Here is a 19,921-nt window from a genome sequence, read left to right as displayed (position 1 = left end):
TCGATAAATTTTTATTTAAATGCATTAAAATTGTGAAATTAACAGCAGTTAACTATTATTATTATTGGGAAAAGCTCATTAGGACATGAAAAGAGTTTAAACTGCAGCTAAGTTCATTTTGGTGAATTGAGAGAGGGCGAGTGAGTGAGAGAGATTGAGAGAAAAGCTGAGAAAGCGCGACTGCCAAAAAGGAAAATGGGTCACCAGTTGCAGTTGTTCGCGTCGTGTTGTCAACTCGTGTTGTTGTTGCAGTTGTTGTTGTTGTTGTCGTTGCTCTAGTTCAGGCTGTTGTTGTTTGTCTGTTGGCTTTCGTGGCAATTGAAGTTTATACGGGACGACGACGCTGGCGACTGTCTGACTGACTGACTGACTGACTGACTGACTGCTCGTTTGACTGTTTGACGTGCGCCCTTGGCGGCTCCTCTGGCGTCCGCCTCGATATTGCCGGCGCTTGGGCGCCCTCGTGTTATTGATCCAGTTCAAGCAATGCGGCTTACTCGCCATTTTTTCCATGAAAAAGCCAACAGCGAAAAGAAACAAGCGTGCTCCAGTCGGGAGTGTTCGACTAGCTGATAGCCTGGCATACACTGCTTCTTCTTCCGCTTCCCCATGCCATCTATGGGAAATGCGTTCCTGATTAACTTGGATCTTTAAATGCCGATAACCAAGAAGTTTCTAGCTGCACAAACTATCCAAGAAGCTACATACCAAATTTGGTGCACCTAGCTCTTATAATACCTGAGTTATGCTTTAAAAACCATGTTTTATTATCGATATATATCGATTTTAGGGAAAGAGGTTGAGTTATCGAAACAAAAAAGTCAAGTTCTTTGGAGTTTTCGAATTTCATTTCGAATTTCCAATATCCAGCTGTTGAAATCCCTAAGAGACATGTCTGGGTCGAGTCAACTCGTCCGCCTGAGCTCAGGGATGTTGCCTTTCATTTGTTACGTGCATTTGCACAAAGCCATTTGGCCATTTTGAATGGGTTCAGGGTATGGGAAAAGAACCGAAGTGTAAGCCAAGTTGTTGCCTCTCCTTTGTTGGGCAGGGGGAGGATGTGTATGCGGCATGGAGCTGGGCACAAGGCCGGAAGCGTTTTACTTGCGTGTTGTTGCCGCTGCCCACAGACAATAATGTTTGCATAGCTATTCAGAGTTGTTGTTGTTGTTGTTGCTGTTGTTGTCACAGTTGCAGTTGCAAGTTTTCGCCTTCGCAATTTGGTCGGTTGGCTTTTCCGCTGAATTGCCGCGTACTCATAAAAGCCACAACAAGCGATAGGGCTTGCGTTATGAATGAGAATGCTCAATGATTTAATTTGGTGCCGCTGATACTTGAACCGACCCCCAACCCACCCACCCGCCGGCACTCGCAACACCACAACAGCTCAAGTGGCTCTTATCGCGGTGGTTACGTGTGGGAACTGTCGCTGCTTTGCGCCGTAAGTAGCTAGAAATGAAAGAAAACAACAGCAGGTGGGGCTTACTAAGTGGGAAGGTCGCAGTTGCGGGGTCCTTGTATGCCCCCAAAATGAGTTTTTAATTGCAAATATTGCGAGCATTCATGTTGTCGAGCCACAAGTAACGAGTGCGTGAATGCAGCGAGTAAACGAGTAAAACTAACGAGTGGGTAACATAATTACGTGTTGTACTTGAGACCAGCTAATTTGAAAGCTAGTTATCGGCGAGTAGAAAATGCAACTAGTACAAATCTAGAATGCGTAGCGAGTAGCTAAGAACTGCAACGAGTAATTAAATTGACGATTAAGTGGTGAAGTGGTCTAGCGACTAAGTAGCTTATCAACCTAAACCCGATTTAATACAATATTGTTAAATAGTTAGGATGAAAATTACTTAGGTACATAAATTTGAGAAGGTTTGACAACTACTGGCGTAGGGAGAGTCCACATAGTTTCGAAAACAATAACAAATATAGCGAGTGGACTTTAAAGCCTACATAAATGACTTGGAGCAAGTACTAAGAAGATACAACATAGTTTAGTGGCAAATGGATTTTATAAGCTATATAAACTTCTTGGAATAAAGACAGCTGACACAAATATAACGAGTAGAGATAAGATAGTACACGCATTGAAGTCTAAGGCAGCGAGTATTTGTAAAAATGAAGCGAATGAACATAAACAACGTTTGGAGTTCATAGCTCATGTATAAAACGTAGCGAGTAGCCGAGACTAGCGAGTGTTCGCCGAAATGTTGCTGGTAAAAATAGTTAACGAACGGAACTGCGATATTAATGACTTGGGTAACAATCAGCGGTAGCATAAATAACGAGTAAAAATTAGCGAGCTTACGCATTGTAGTTTCCAACGTGTGCGTCTAAAGCAACGAGTGTAAAAATAAAGCGAGTGAACATTTGCAACGAGTGCAATTGAAAACTTAGGCAACATGTAGCGAGTCGCCTCGATCAGCGAGTATTTGCCGAAATGTGGCGAGAACAAAGCGAGTAGCCAAACGAAGCTAATGCTACTTAGTACTTGGCGGAGTTGAGAGCGAATATAGCCCATGACTCAGTTAGATTGAGAAATGTGGAGCATGTCGTTTCGGTATTATGAGAGAAATATTTTTACTGCTTCGCCGAATTGACAAGCTCGACGATAAAAATACTTGTGCATGGGTCAGAGCATTTCCTATGCACTATCTAAGCAGAAACTAGGCGGCGAATCGACTGAGTACGTTCATGTTGCGGCCAGTATGCAGTCGACAGCTGCGGACAGGCGGCGACAGGTGGCGCTTTAAGCCGTTGGCCAGTTGGCATATACATTGTATGCTGGTATATGCAATTTCCTTGCCATTCCCAATAGATATTCTATATACAAACATAGTTTGGCGTAGTCATTCGCATAGCTTTCACCCCTCCACCGATTCGCATTTTATGGCTTTGCATGTGCCATAAAAACGTCGCGTGCATCTTTGCATGGCCTTTATGAAGATGTGATGGAGAAATGGCGGCTTGTGTGGGAATTGGGGAAGGGGGGGAGGGGAACAGGGAATCCATTTGCAATGCCTTACAATGTGGCACATTGTGCCAATTTCATATAGAGAATAGGCAACCGTCGGCTGAGTCGGGCGATGTCTTCATTTGACACTTAACCTTAGCCCTGGCATTTCTTTGCCTTGTTTAAGCCGATCAAAAAGCTGTTAACTAATCGCATAGCCCAATACCAGATCACATTTGCATAACAAATCGAGGTTCGGCTGCGAGGAGTCGTGTTCGCTGACAAGCTAATCGCTGTGATTAATGTGTTTGCCAGCTTAGAATTTGATTTGACTATTCTGGCATTCGCCGTCGCCGTCGCCGTCGCCGTCGCCGTTGCCGTCGCCGAGATCTAATATAATAATCAATAATCATATGAAATACTTGACTCTGGGACAGGTTGACCGTCGGCCGTGTCATTTAACCCGGGCCAACCCGCTGCGACTCATTTGACAAACAATGCCCCCAGAGCCATGTCTCGTTTTGTTGCTGGTCAACGTGTTAATCTTTCGAACATTGCTTTTCAATTTCTACACTTCTGGCTTCCTCGCTTCACACCCCCCCCTCCCCTCCCCTCCCCTCCCCCCTTCGCCCTCCTCACATCCTCTGCTGCCGATTGGCATGCGGAAAACGAAAAAACGCCAAACGAAAACAAGCCAGCGTGTTAGTCAGTGTTGAGTGCGCCCAACTGGCAGATACCCTGCACCAAAAATACCTAATAGCCTGCATATGACTTTGTATAGCTCTTACTGCTCTAGTTCCCGAGTTCATATAGTTTATAATATCATTCGTTTTCGATTTGGGCTGGCTATCGCAAAACTGTTAGATATTTAAGCTTTTGTGGGTATAGAATTCCCTACATACCAAATTTCATCTCTCTAACTGTTCTAGTTCTCGAGATCATATGGTCAGTAGTTTAACTATTTCAATTTGGGCAAGAGTGTAAGTAGATATCAGAAGACTCTTAGTAATTTAAGCACATTTGGGTACAGTAGAGCCTACATACAAATTTTCATCTCCCTAAATGCTGTAGTTCCCGAGATCCTATAGTATATAATTAAATTTGTTCGATTTGGGCTAGAGTGTTGATAGTTATCACAAGACTAGTAAAAGTTTAAGCAGCTATAAGTATAGTGGATCTTACGTACCAAATTTCATCTCTCTAAATGCTTTAGTTCCCGAGATCATATAGTTTATAATTGGTTTTTTTTATCGATTTAAGCTAGAGTGCTGGCAGCTATCATAAAACTGTTACAAATTTTAGGATTTATGGGTATATTAGAGCCTACATACGAAATTTGATATACCGCGATCATGTAGTTTACAAATATACTTTTCAATGGATTTGGACTGGAGTGTTGGTAGTTATCGGAAAACTGTTTGAAATTGATGCAATATTGGTTACACAAGAGCCTACATACAAAATTTAATATATCCAACTACTTTAGTTCTCGAGTTCATATAGTTTGTAATTGAACATTTTTCGATTTGGACTGATGTGATGGCCATTAGCACAAAACTGAGATTTGGGTATTGTTGGCTGTACGAGAAACTATATATTTAATTTGCTTATGCCAGCTCTCACAGCTCGCGGCCATCTAACTGATTACAGGGTATGACAAAGGCAGACGCCAAATCCAGTAGCCAGCGGTCCAGCGTGACAACCGTGACAATATCACTTAAGCTCTCGATCATTAAAAAATAGTTGAAATTCAGCATAAATGTGAAAAAGATTGGCGCATTGTTTATGATCGCTTTTGGCATGCCCTATGCTTGAACAACCTGTAGCTGTACCTCTAAAGAGCTTGAGGCCGGAGGCTGGAGGCATGAATACGGCGCAATTTGGTAGCTCTGCAGATCGTTGTGTGTCTCTGTGTCTTTGTTCCCTGAACAAGCAACAAATTCGTTTCCAATGTAAACAACAAGCTCAGTTCGGCAACAACAACGACAACCGTTGACACGGTGATCTGTCAAAAATTTCGGCAGCTCGACACTGTCCACACTGCGCATACGTAATCTGGCCCCACCCCCGCCAGCCTTGCAGCTCAAATTGTTGTCGACAGTCGAGCTTCGTGTGTGTTCCCACCCCCCCCCCCCCCTCTCTGGCTCTCTACCTCTGCAGCTGGACCTGCTGCTGTTCTGGGCTGGGTCACAGCTATTGTTATTGGGAGTTACATGGTAAACAATTCAAACATTCCTAAATATAGTCGATAGCGAGAGGCGATCGAGGGGTTTGCGTGATGGGAAATTAAGTTCACAAAAGCTAAGCTAAGTTTTCAGGATATTCCCTTTAAAACAATTTCAGCATTCCTGTATATAGTCGATATTATATTTGATGAAAATAACGTTTTTTCTCAATATCGGATTCGGTTCGAAAATGAAAACTTTTTTGTTGTTAAGTTTCTTTTGAATATCTCGGGTAAATATCGTCTGATTTTGAAATGTTATACCTTTTTGAGTTCGTATGGATCCCTACTATCAATTGGCAATCAATCAAATTAAGAATCGATGGGTTGAAAAAAGTTGTTGACCAAAAAACGATTCGTTTGTAAAATCAACCTTTTTTTTTGGATATCTCGGACGAATAACGTCCGATATTGGAATTGTATACCATTTTGAGCGCGTAAGGATCAATGCTATCGATTGGCATTCAAAAAATCAAATTCTACACTTTAACGAAATTTGATGAATATGCAAGGAGTTACAACACGTTTTTTGTCGAAAAACGGGCTCGGCTCTCGAAATCCTCAATATTTTATATTTAAACACTTTTATTCATCGAAATTAGCTATTCTTTCATATCGTCTAAAAATTTCGAAAAAGTCTTCTGGACTTCAGATTTGGTAAGCTTAAAGAAATTCGGAATTCCCGGTGCGAGTCGGCTTGTAGCTTTGGTTTTTAAAGAGCTGTAGGGGTATTTATGGATATTATATGGATAATGTATGGATAATATAAGGATAGGATCTGCTTGGTCTATAGATAGGAGTAAGTGCTATTGAACAGAAAATATGCACAATTCGATTTATGCTCCTTAGCAAGACCCTCCACAGCCCAGGCGACGAGGCTTCCTTCATCTTCCCCTTGTTCATTCGGCATTTCCGGATGTGAGGAAGAGGTGAGTTGGCATGTTATCAAGATGGTTGCCAAAACTCGACTCAGGTCGAGTCGCAGATCGCAGATCGCGGATCGCAGCGAACAAATCAATATGCAAATTGCGGCACTTAAATAAAAACACGCTAATTTATTATAATTTTCATTTTTTGTTTGCATTTTATGTGACACTATTTCAATTTGTAACTAATTATTGCCCACAAAGTCATTTTGCCACGCACACAGACACAGACTCAGACACAGACACAGATATACATATGCATATATTTACATCTAGATATGCATATGTATGTGTATATGTATATGTACATATATAATATATATCTATATAGCTGACAATTTATTGCAATGCCGCGCAACCGAAACGAAACAAATCGCACCGAACCAAACCGATCGAGCCAGTTGGTTGAGGGGCGGGGCGTTGAGGAGGGCATGGCGGGGTGCCCAACCGGGCGTATGAGTAACAAAAGCTATTAAAAATTATAGTCGCCTATTTAGCGAACAGCTCGTGGGAGCTGTCAGCGGCGCGGGGCAGCTGCCACTGCTGCCTACTGTTAGGCGCATCAAAGGCGACCCACAAACGCTTTGATACCCTGCCAAACGGGGCGTGCACACTAGCACAAGACATTGGCCAAAGTGCAAATATTGCTTAAACCTTTAACTAAGCTCTAGAATGGCTGTAGAACAGGCAAACCGAAGCCTGAACTGAGCCACATTGAAAAAGAAAAAAGATTTGGTTAAAAAGCACATTTTATTTATGTCAAACAGTATTATTTGCCAAATTAGTTTTTGTTACTATGAAAAATGTATTGAGTTTAATAAATAAAAGTGGATAAATTATGTTGACCGAGGGCTTACAGTATATTGAACTAAAGGCTTTGGACTGGAGACTGAAACCAAATGCTAGGCTCACAGATGTGATAAAACGGAGTCACGAGCTGAACCCTACTACAAGGCATATTAGTTCAAGTCGTGAGCCGAGCCAATAGCCTTTAGTTTTTTTTAATTATCCTTTTATATGTGTGTGTATATATATATGTATATATATGGTATTAATTGGCAATAAGTATATCGCGTATCTGATACCTGCTCTTAAATCTAATCCAGACCGAATGAAAGATATTGTTGGCTCGGCTCACGGCTTGAACCTATATGCCTTGTTGTACGGCATGTATATATTGCCTACAATATAATTGACATTATAAAAGTCAAAATGTTCCAAGTTTTCTACAAGTCGGAAGATCTTTTGTCGCATAGAGAAGATCAAATATATTCAATAAATTTCGTCTAGGTTTACGGAAATTCTACATTGTAAAATATTGTAAGACTGTAAAAACAAATATCTAAAAATTCAAAATTATATATTATAGAAACCCTATTTTTATCTCTTAACAATTAATAATATCTCTTTGATGCACACTCATCACATTTAATTGGGCAATTGGTCGTATGAGTATTTTGTAAAATCCCAAAATGCATTAATATAATTTTATGCATTTTTTTTATTATTGATAATTTTGTTATGGCTAAATAAACATATTTTTAATTTTTTACAACTGCATTCTATTTTTTGTTAGGGTATTTATGTTAGATAGCTCCCCATTATTGTCATTTTTTTTTATGGATTTTGTTAGTTTTCAATGATTAATTTACATTTGCATATGCATACTGTGCACACACACACAGACACACAGACACAGATGCATACAGATGCATAAGTGGCAAGCAATTGCTATTAAAATTACTTGTCGTTTGTTGTTGCTGTTGTTTCATTTTATTTTTTTTTCTTTACATAACACGTTTTTGCATTTCATTAACAGCAGAATTTTCAGTTATGAATGTTATTTGGTGACTGCGACGTCGACAGCGCAGTCAAGAAATAACAAAATAACTTTGCAATAGCCACCTGTTTGTGAGCGCGTGTGTGCATATGTATGTGTATATGTGTGTTTGTGTACTATACGCACTGGGCACGCATTACCAGGCGCACAGCAGCCGCTGCTGCGTCCTCTGCAGCTTGTGGGCTGTTTACATTTTGGCACGCTTTGTGCGTCGGCGTCGTCTTTGGCGTCGCTGCACAATTTCAATATTTCTGCTATTGTCATTGCTTGCTCTGGTTTTGTTACTGCCGCTGTCGCTGCCGCTGCTTCTGCTGCTGCTGCTGCTGCTGCTGCTGTTGTTGCTGCTGATTTTAATGCTCATTTTATTCCTTTATAAAATCGCTATTAGAAGCCGAAAGCGACAACGACGCCGGCGACATAGAACTTTTTTGTTGTTGTTGTTGTGTTTTGTTTTTGTTCTGTGTGCTTTGTGCTTGTCGCTGCTGCCTTAGTAGTTGTAGTTGCCGTTGTCGTTGCTCGCCGTTTGTTGTTATTGCTCTGCCCGTTGCTTTTGGCCAATCAGCGGCGTGATCACGGCATCGCCAGCGTATGGCGAAGCCGCATGACGCGATGCGATGCCTAAAAATAGATTCTGAACATTCACTTGGCGAGCCCGAACCTCTAGCCGAGCCCGTCGTCGTCGCGTCAAACGACGGCCTTGGAACACTGGAAACGAAATGTGAGCGAAGCACAATGGACTGCTCTGCCGCCGGTATCTGACTGAGCGCCAAGCTGTAGCAGCGCCAAATTCTCTATCTCTCTCTCTCTCTCTCGTTTTATGTGCGTGCTGCGGAGGCAGCGCAGCATCAATGAAAATGAAAACATTATCAAAAGCGTGTTATTTTGTTGTTGTTAGAGCTACTGTTAATGTTACTTCACCGTTAACAGAAAATATGCTCGTACATTGCAATTTAAACAGTTTAATTTTAAGCAAGTTAAATGTTATAAATTAATAATAATTTGTTTAATTCATAAATATTTACACAAATTACATTTCGCAGTCGGTTAATGTTAGTTTGAAAAATTTGGCACTTAAAAAAGCCTCCAATAAACTGTAGATGACAATTTGCTAACATCCATTCGCAGTCAACGGCGACGCAGCTACTGCAACAGCTCTGTTAATGTAATTTTTCACAACGCCAGCATACCAATTCGGTTACACCGAAACTTGCATACACTTAAATGTGAAACTTTTGCAATAGCTGTTAAGCATATGTATGTATTCATATACATATATTTTTATGCAATGCGTAAAATAAATACGTACATGTATGCACATACCGATTTGTGTTTATGTACATACATACATACATATGTATATGTGCAACTGGAATGCAGCTTATTTATATTAATGTGCAGCCTGCCGCTGATCAGTGTTACAAACGATGTGGCTCAATTGAAGGAACTCTCGCAATGCGTTTAACGACTGCCCGTCGTCGCGTGAGTGGGACAAACAAGCATTGGAACGGTGGAATTCAAATTTCAGCGAAACCGAAACCGAAACAGCCGGTTGTATATTGCCGCGCCGCTGTTGCTGTTTTTGTTGCTCTTCTCTCTCTCTCCAGTCACGAGCAGCGCGCGCTTTGTTATTGTTTCACTCTCTTAAGTTTTGTTCCCACTCGTTTTTTGTTGTTGTTTTGCCAATTCTTCTGTTTTGTGCTTGTTGCCGTTGCCGGCTCTACGCCGGCTGCTCCCCTGAAAATCCAAGCCCACATCACATGCGTGCGCGTATGTGTTTGTGTGTGTGTGTTTGTGTATTTATTTACTCACAATTTTAGCTCTTTGCTTCGCTTTGTGAAATAAATCAAAACATTTGATTGATTGTCGACTGCCCCCAACATTTTACATACTTCTAAATGTTTATATGCATATCTGTGTGTGTGTGTGTGTGTGTGTGTGCGTGTGCGTGTAAGGGGGTGCATTGTTAGTTAGTCGACGGGCGCGCTCTTCAGCCGCTGCCACTTCGCCCATGGCCCGCGAACAGTGTCGCCGGCGGCGTCGCCGTCGCCGTCCCTGCGTCTACCGTTTTGCTGCCCAGCTGATAAGAGCTTGCGTCTTATCAGAGGTTAACGACAATTTCAAATTGTCGCTGCCTTCCTTTGTTCTTGTTGCTTTTACCTGTTGTTGTTATTGTTGTTGTTGTTGTTCTGGTTGTTGTTGCTGTTTATGCAATAATTAGGTATGTTCCACAGCCTTATCGTGCAATTGCACATAGTTTACAAACATACACATACACATGTGTATAGCTAGACACAGGTACTCGTGTAGCAGCATGCACACACACACACATACATACATATTTATTTTTGTGCAACACTTCCTCTCTCATTGCGGCAGCAATAACTGTTTGCCACACTAAGCTGGCTGCGCATGCCCCTTTTGCAGATTAAAAACGAAATGTATTTTCAAGGTCACCGCAGTCGCTGTCGCTATCGCTGTCGCAGTCGCTGCGCTGCTGCATTTCAAATGCGTATGCAGCGTGGCGCTTGTTTCAATGTCAAATCGTTTCAGCCAAAAAAAAAAAAAAAAAGCTACACTGACACGCAACTCATCATTCGAGTACCGAAATCAAAAATGCAATTAAATTACATTTTTATCTCTTCGTTTTATTTGAAAACAAATCTATTCAAATTGCATATGTATTTTTAAATTGAATTTTTAAATATAAAATAAAATAAGGAATGCACGAAGCACAGAACAGATTTTTAGTTTAATGATATGTTTGTTCTAATTCCTGCAAATAAATGTACTGAACGTTTGTTATTTCTTTATCTGCATTGAAGCACAAAGCTCTAAAAATAATGCTCCATATAAATAAAAATCATTAAACTATAAAAATACAGCGCAAATTAGATTTATTTCCACATTTCGTCTGACCTGCATTTTTCGTAAAGAGAAAAGCGTTGTTTTATGAATGTAAAGTTTGCCAGTTGATTTGGGTTCTGAATATATCATATAATATAATTTAGTATATAATCTAAAGCTAAAGCTAAAACTAAAGAATAATGCGAACCAGTTTCCGGCCGAAGGTTCGTAAAGAAAGCTTATTAAGAAATGTATGTATGTACATTTGTATGCGTGTGTGTGTATTTTTGCATATATGTATGTATGTGCATGTAGCTCGTGAATATGTATGAAATGTATGTAGAGTGGAGCCCAATAGCTTTTGATCCAATACAAACCCAACAACCCGGCAATATTTTAAACATTTTTATTTTTTATTTATTTTTTTCTTTTTGCTTTTTTTGGGCGCATTTATGTGTGCGTCTCCATTTCAATTCCATCGCATTCCCGCTAAAGCATTTGACGGCTGGGCAGTGGCGTCGTCGCTGCCGTCGCCGTGGGGCCGGTCCAGCCCACGCGGCTGTTGTCGGCAGCGCCGCCGTCACTGGGTCGATGTTTGCGGGCAGCGTTTGTTTATTTGTTTGCCGTGCGTTGGCTGTTTCGTATTTCAGCGTTCCGCTTCAGCAGTCGGCCAGTCGGTCGGACTGTCGCATCGTCGCATTTTAGTGCTTTGCGTGTACCAGACTTGAACGCAACGCTGCCCGCTGCCTTCACAGCGCGTCGCCCACCACCAAACCAAACCCAAACCGAACGCGCGCACACACAAGAAACCCGAACGTACGAACGAACGTGCGAGCGGTCGGACAGCCGACGAGGTTCTTATTAGATTTTTATAGTGGCGGTTATTGTTGTTGCTCCGAGCTTAGAACGCCAGCAGCGAACGCAAAGGCAAAGGCAACGGCAACAATAACAATAACAACAACAACAGCAGCAGCAGCAGCGGCAGCAACAACAACAAACGGGCGGGCCGCGCCTTTGCATTTGACTTTAGCTCGATTCGCCGTCGCCAACGACGTCGTCTCTCATTCCGTTTCGTTTTGTTCTTTCGGCTCTCGCATTAGAACGCTCTGCCACTGCTCTGTCGCTGCTGGCGTCGCTGCCACCACTGTTCGTCGACGTCGACGGACTTATTGGCTTTAAGCGAATTTCAAATTCGCCTGAACTTTTATTCAACGTGTTGGTTTCGTCGCGTGAGCAACTCTGAAACTGAAAACAAAAGAAAAACACAAAAAATATAAAAAATACAAATCAGAACAAATAAATAACATTTACAAAGAGTCCCCGGAAAAAAAAAACACTAAATTGAGTTTTTTTTTTTTCAACGCCTGTACTATACACCTATACCAATTCAAATAACAACACCTACTCGTACACGTACCCGTACCCGTACCCGTACCCGTACCCGTACCCGTACCCGTACCCGTACTCGTACCCGTAACCGTACTCGTAACCCCCATTCGTGTATCGTGTGTTCCGTTAGTGTTTCAAAATAAAATAATTAAGAGAAATACATATATATATTTTTTTTGTCGATTTGTTGGTTCTTGTAACGCGCGCGGCGCAGCTTCCAACGGATACAGAGCTATAACACCTGTATCTACTCCCAATTATATATATATATATATATAAACAGATATATATGCATGTATATATGTAGAAATATATCTGCCTGGATCGCATAGATCGTACTATTTTTTTGAAGTGTTACATCCCCCAAGTGCTACCAAAATGCCTTACAACAGCGTCACGCTTTAGTGTCCCAAGTGCAACTTACCGGAGTTACCAGAGCGTCCCTAGGGAGCCGCTATTAATAGGAGAGCGATAGCGAGCAGTGTTGGTTAACAGCCCAAGCAACACAATCAACAGACAATCAACATTATCCAACACACGCCAGTTCTGCTTCTTCTACAACCACAACAACGACAACAACAATTTCTTCCGGCTCTTCAGCTGCAATAACAGGTGAGCACTTCGACCAGAGTTACCCTCTCTTTTAAAGCCCCGCCACCCTAGACTACGTGACTCTACTCACACGCTGGCGCATTTTATCGCAATGCGCTCGCCCCACCGTAGTTAAATATTGACACCCCCAGCCCCAGCCCCAGCCCCTGCCCCAGTCCCAGCCCCAGCACCAGCCCGACAGTCCAATCATCTGCTGATTATGGTGGGCCTGTGATATGTCAGGCTTTGCGGTTGGGGAAAGTCCCGAGTACAGCGTCCATCAGGCCCGGTCATGGGTCTACAGTGCAATACGCAAACACACACACACACACACACACACACGCACACGCACAGTGTGTGTGACAGTGACAGATTTCATTAGCACCGGGCTTACAGTGGATTAGTAGACTGAGAGCCGAGAGATACCGAATTGCAAATCTGTTTAATCGAGTGCTTCACTGTATTCACACATTTGCTTGAGCAATGCGAGTGGTATTCAGATCGCAGCCACAGTAATCACAGTATTTGAATCATGTCTCGAACTCCTCAGAGTGCTCATAGTTGTTGCCTTTACTCAATAATTGAATAATTGTGGCGATCAGAGTATTTAAATCATGTCTCGTACTCCTCAAAATGATCACAGTTGTCGTCTCTACTGAACTATCGAATCATCATGGCAATAACAGTATTTGAATCTTCTATTTGTTACCGACTTGAATTAATATTCGCACTGTTGCTTATATTACTCACATTCTCAAAGAATGCTTTCTAGTATATACTTAAATATCAACAGTTGAATCATCACACTAATCACAGTATTGAAATTCAGTCTGAATCATTCAATTGGTCAAAATCTCTGAAGTATCTTCTTTAGCAAACTTCTAGCCTAATGCTGTTTACACTCCTATCCGAATCCTCACAGTTCTCACATTATGTGCTCGGACACTTTCCGACACTATTCCCAATATTTCCCACGGAGAAGTTGATATAATATATATATATCATAAAATATTCGAATAGATTGCTAATTATCATCGTGTGATTGTTCCAATTGGTCTTCCCACAATCGTATTTAGTCCAATCGGAATTGAAAACACATCAATTGGATTTTCTTTTCTCCAAGTCAAATGGAAAAATGTACCAAAAGGAAATTTCTGATTAAATACAAAAATGCAATTAAATTATTTGTTAAGCTTGGCTGGAAAAGCACAGCTGCATGCCCCAGGGAAAAGCACCGTTTTTTTCTTTTTGCTTCGGCGCTTATAATTCCCAAGGAGTTATGGCTGCGAAAAAGTGGAAAGTTGTTGGCAAATTTTGATTGATAGCTAGACAGACTTATTCTTGTTAATACGACAGAAATGTTTGCATAAGCTTACTCTGAACTATTCTTCAAATTAGCTAACACTTAAGATCTCATTATAATAATATAATATTATTTATTTTTAAACTTCTAATCGGCATCTATAAAGCTGCTTAGCTTATATCGACTCATATCGAAAATAAATAGATTTCAAATCTGAATTGCTTTCCCTTAATTTTCCTTCTTCTCTCTCATCTCACACGTGACTTCCATTTTCCACCCAGCACCGTGAGTTTTACGAAAAGTCTGAAACAGCTCTCAAATGAATTTGCCATAAAGTTCCGTCAAAATGAGTTTTCAGGCCAAACGGAAGTAAAACAAAAAAAAAAAAGAAGCCTGCGGTTTTTCACATTTGACCAAGAATGTCCTCATGACCCCGCCTTAGCGTAGACTTTCAGTTAAGAAGGGTAAACATTTCATTCGGTCTCGTTTTTTATATGTATATATGTTTACCAAATATTTATATATATAGAGTTATATATCATTTATATATAGTTATGTAGCTGAGGCACATTTATTTTTCTTTATCGGGAAATTTTCTATTAAATATTGCAAACACATATTCGAGAGCGTGGAAGCTATTTCACTTCTATTGCAAATACTTGTGTGCTGCTTCTTCTTTTTCATATGCTGCTGCTTCTTATTCTTCCTCTTCTTCTTCTTCTTCTTCTTCTTCTGCTGCTTGCTTCTTTATCTTCTCTGAATCCAGTCTATAAATTCCTTTCATTTTGCATATGGGCCACGCGGAATTTAGCCAATTTCCACTTGCTGCTGCCTTTAGCTGCTGCCGCTTCTTATTCTTCTTCTTCTTCTTCTGCTTGTCTTCCTCTGCTTCTTCTTTATTAGCTTATTGGGCTTTGGCGGAGGGAGAGGGGCGGTGTGTTTCGGCCTGTGGCAATTATCAGCGGGCAACTGTCTGCGGCTCGTGCCATTGCCAAAGGGCACACACACACACACTCACACACACTCACACACACATGCAGGCACACACACACACACACACACACACACACACAAACATATCTATACACTGGTTAACAGGTGTTTTTTCTCGTTGCGCACTTCTTGCTTTTGGTTTTGGCAGCTTTTCATCGCCGCTCCCCCATTTCGCCCCCTCCCGCTGTTTTAGCTGTCAGCTGCAGCGCACACACAAACACAAACACAAACACACACACACACACACACCTCCCAGCCCCTTAGCCTACTTCTTCCTCTGCAATCGCATTTTGCATTAATTTATTGAGCATTTTGAACACTGCGCAAAATTCATGCATTTTCCCTACAAAAGCAACCCCCTTTGCTGGGCGGCGGGGGGGGGGGGGGTATTTGCCAGCCACCCCTGCAGCCAAGTAGATAAACTGCAGCCAGTCTCTTACCCTGCCAAAGCTGTCGGGCGGGGGGTCTTGGGGGGTTGTTGTCGTATGTACTTATTCGATTTTTCTCCCAAAAAACCAAAAAAAAAAAAATGAACTGAACGCTGCGCATTTTATCGCATAAGATTTATGCGAGCGAATGCGGAAAATGCCAATGGAAAATTCAACAGACAATGCCCCCCTACCCTGCGCACGCCATTGCCAGCGCCTCCCCCTCGCTTGCCATGGAGCAGAAAACTCAACCCTCTTGGACTTGATGTTGTCAACATGCGTGCCAGTAAGGAGGCGGTGGGTGGGGGGTGGGGTGGTGTTATTTGTCGTGCAGAGAGGGGTGTCCATAAAACATAACGTATAAACATGTGACTTGTACTCATACTCGATACTCACACACGCACACGCGCACGCACACATGTGAAAGGGGCGCGAGTGTGTGCAATGAATGATTTCCATTGTTGGCAGCCGGGTTCAAGCCCAAGACGCAGTAGTCACTGTTACTACCAAGCACATGGCCTGTGTGCGTGCGCGTCTAATGTTACGAAAAGTGCGCCGTCACGTTGCAGAGCCTCTCTCAGCTGGAGCTCGCGACCTGCCAACCGAGCCCCGACCCCGACCCCAACCCGGAGCCGGACTCCAGACCAAATCTAAATTTATCCAGTCACATGTTCATTCGCATTTCCAAGTTTTGGTTCCATTTTTATATCCATTTCCCCCGCCTCTTCCTACCGCCCCGCCAGACGCTTGTCTCTCTTTAAAGTCCTAGCGTCGAGAATGTGAGCGACATGTGTTTTATTTCTATGCTAGTACTTTTTATATGGCATACATATATTCACATGTACATATAAATATGTACTATATGTACTATATGTACTATATGTACTATATGTACTATATGTACTATATGTACTATATGTACTATATGTACTATATGTACTATATGTACTATATGTACTTTATGTACATTTATATATGTATATTCCTTTTCATTAGGCTAACGCCCAAAATGGTCTTTTAAGTACAGACCACATACATCTACACACACGCACACACATATATGTATATATGTATGCACACACAATTTATAACTCGGACCCCCCCCCCCCCCCTATCCCCCTCACCCGCTCAATATTCTCTAGTATAATTGGCCTGAAGTTTACAGCCTTGACGAGCGGGCAACTTGACGAATTTCGACTTTGTAACAGAGTTGCCACCCCGTCGTAACTGTTCTAACTAAGCTGCACTGAAAACTTAACGACACAAAGCTACCGACTACCAGATACCCTATGTTAACTCTAATAAAAGCTGTAAACAGCTGCAAAAGCGCTTTCTTCATTTTGGAAATATTATTGAACAGAGGAAAAAATAAGTATCAAATATATTTTTTACTCAATAGGACAGAAAAAGAAGAGACCATCGATAAAACGAATTTTGTGATTTAAGTCCAAAGAGATAAATCTATATATATATATATTTATTTGTACACATTTTTTTGATTAAAAAAAGAAACGATTAGACACAATATTTGACAACAACTTCAGAGTTTCAAGCTTCATCAAGCACCAGTTTCTATGGCACCTAAACAAGAAGGTTGCTGGTTCGAGTCCTAGGTGTATGTTGGTGCACAGATGTGGCCATATCTTAAATAAAGGCCAAAGTAGCCTAAAACCAAATCGTTATATATACTTATATTCTGTATATTCTTATGACATTTTTATGTAATTTTTAACTGCTCGTTGTACTGAAAATATTTCCATCTGTAAATATTTTCCTATCGAATTTTCGGGCTAAATTTGAGCTTGACCCGAAATTGGCATCAACCCAAAATCGTTCGATGAAATCCAATGTTTGGGTCGCAAGTTCTTTAAGCCTTGAGGCTGACTTTCCCTTTCTCTTTCGCGCCCTCGCTCTCCCTCTCACTCTCTCAATTATGTTTAACTTTGAAAAAAAAAGCCAATATACTCCTCTTCCTGTTGCCGAACAGTGTATGAGGCATTGAGCCAAACACAACTGTACGCACCGAATGCGAGCGACAGATCGCATTCAGTTCATTCAACATTTGCTCGACTCGTATTCGTATTCGTATTCGTATTCAGATGCTTATTCACATACTATTCATGCGTGCATTCATCCATATTTCTGTGCTTCGGAGCTGTCAAAAATTTCGTACGACACAAAACTGTCAAACTTTATGAAGGCGCTTTTTTGAATACATGAATTTTCGACGTTTCGTTTGGGGAACGCTTCTTGTGTTTTTCTTTTTTAATTTTTGGCCTGAAATATTTGTAGCGCAATGAAATTGTCACCGAGCTGCCAAGTAAATAAACTAATAAATAAATAAATGGATATGTCGAGCAGAGGCAGAGGCAGATGCTAAATGTAAACAAAGACCAAAAAGTAAAACCAAAACCAAACGCGCGACAGATTTCAACAGACAGCTCAATACTATGTGGCGGCTGCATGTGCAATGGTACAGTAAACACCAGCTAAAGGCAATGCCAACGCACATAATCTTGTTGGGCAAAAGTCAAATGAGGCAGAGCTAAAGATAGTGTGCGAATATTTAAGCATGCAGATAAGATAAATGAGTTATTTATCGATATGGTAAACATTTCGGAATTGGGTTTTACACTTTGTATTATTATATGATGATTTCTATGATCCAATAATCCACACGGGTGTATTTGGATAGTTGAAATATTATAAATATGGATTTCTCTGAATTCCAATTCACGACTTTTGTAAACTAAAACTATTGATAATGAGAATGTATCTCACTCTCAGAAGGAGGCATCTTTGACTCTATAAAGTATATATATCTTTTATTTTTATCTGTTCCTCCCTCCGACTGTGGGTCTATTCACTTTGCACTGTTGAAGACCTGCAAAATTAAAAAAAGATCGGACTCCAAGCACCGAACATAAGCAAGTTAACATTCTCTGTATATAGTGTGTGTTAAGGGTTAAGAGAAGCAGCACAGTTGCAGCTCTTTTGCTTGTCTTTCTCTCATTAGGGGTATTCAATATTTTGCTTAAATAATATTCATTACCACATCAATTTTTAAAGTTCTTCAAGCAACATTCTTTTTAGCTGTTAAATGCTGAACGAATTTGTAATTCAACAGAAATTCGTTCATTTAATTGCCGTCACATGCCTTGTAATCGCCCCAGCCCCTCCCCCTCCCCCCTCCCCCTATCCCCGTTCCGGCCTCAACTGCTGCCCCTCTCAGTAGCCCGCATCGTTAAGCCCTTTGCAATCAAGACAAACAATCGATTGTGGCCACATTCATTAGACAATTAACTTACCCAGACATATTTCCCATAGTCGCAGCCCATTTACAAAGATATATCTACATATATATATATATATATATATGTATATATGTATGTGATAATATCTCCCCCCTTGGGGGCTGGGCTGCGCCCACTTGCGCTTTCTTTGGCCCAGAAGCGGTTGGCACTAAAAACCCGCAAATCGAATGCTGAAAAGAACAAAAACAGGCAACCGAAAATGTGTTCTCTCTGTGCAGTTGATTTACTTAAGCCATTAAAATTGTATTTGGCCAAAAATGCTGAAAACCGGGCAACAGCAACAGCAACAGCAACAACAACAACAACAGAATTTAAAGCTGAAACAGAATCAGAAACGGAGCTGGGCGAAGAGCCAAAACCGGTTCGCCATTTGTCAAAGCCAGGCAAAAAAGCAACAAAAGACAACCAAAGCAAAGCAAACCAGCCAAAAAAAGCCCCATAAAATAACAATAATATAGTAAAGGAACCCCCTACCCCCCTCGTGCCGAATCAAGACCGTCGACACGAACTGCAAATACTCTAATTGTATGCCAACAAAAGCTACAAAGAAAATCTTTTAATAAGCTTGGGAATAAATAATACAAAAAAAAAAATATATTGAAATGTAAAAGAATTAGAAAAAATCAAATATTACATGTTTGGAAATTTGTATAAAATAAATCATAAATAAATAAAAAATTAATCAAAATTAAATAAAACAGAATTTTGGGATTTAATTCATTTGTTTTCAATTTAATTAAAAAGATAATAATAACAATAATAATGATAACAATAATAATAATACGAATAACAATAATAATAGTTACTATAATTTATCGATGCTCTTAATCCCCTTAAACCCTTAATCCCTTAATCCCCCTACTTAACATTAGTTAAAAGGATTTATGCGTCGTGTAATTATTCGATTTTAGCTTATATCTATCCAAGTATCCGGTTTGATCAATGGATCAATGGGCTGGATCCTGCGAAGTGTCCTTCGCTATCTTCTGCAAAGTCTTCTTGCCAGTAAATTAGGGTGAGCAGCGAGGCGCGCCACGTAGCTAATGGACTTCTTTCGTAGAGGGGAACACCCATAGATCCCTAGCCAGGGCCCGGTTGCGAATGTGCCCCAGT

The 19,921-nt window shown here is 41.0% G+C and overlaps 1 protein-coding gene and 2 long non-coding RNA genes across 3 annotated transcripts in view; 2 read left to right on the top strand and 1 right to left on the bottom strand.

The window, feature by feature from the left end:
• The first annotated feature begins 5,768 nt into the window (after positions 1-5,768).
• On the top strand, positions 5,769-6,248 carry LOC135440343 (uncharacterized). The gene is made up of 2 exons (XR_010438278.1): positions 5,769-5,979; positions 6,030-6,248. It is a non-coding gene; the product is annotated as an uncharacterized LOC135440343 (long non-coding RNA).
• Positions 6,249-8,885: 2,637 nt separating this feature from the next.
• LOC135440342 (uncharacterized) lies at positions 8,886-10,129 on the bottom strand. The gene is made up of 2 exons (XR_010438277.1): positions 9,253-10,129; positions 8,886-9,187 (listed from the first exon to the last, which is right to left on the bottom strand). It is a non-coding gene; the product is annotated as an uncharacterized LOC135440342 (long non-coding RNA).
• Positions 10,130-12,264: 2,135 nt separating this feature from the next.
• Atf3 (Activating transcription factor 3) overlaps positions 12,265-19,921 on the top strand; it is a 56,830-nt gene continuing 49,173 nt past the window's right edge. The window contains exon 1 of the mRNA XM_064699417.1: positions 12,265-12,791. The gene's annotated coding sequence lies outside the window, so the exon portion shown is untranslated. The remainder of the gene's footprint in view (positions 12,792-19,921) is intronic.

Source organism: Drosophila montana, unplaced genomic scaffold (assembly GCF_035044405.1).
Source record: "Drosophila montana isolate Dmon_TW-CO22-7 unplaced genomic scaffold, ASM3504440v1 contig_920_1, whole genome shotgun sequence".
Classification (NCBI taxonomy): Eukaryota; Metazoa; Arthropoda; class Insecta; order Diptera; family Drosophilidae; genus Drosophila; species Drosophila montana.
This window is presented reverse-complemented; position numbering and strand designations above follow the sequence as displayed.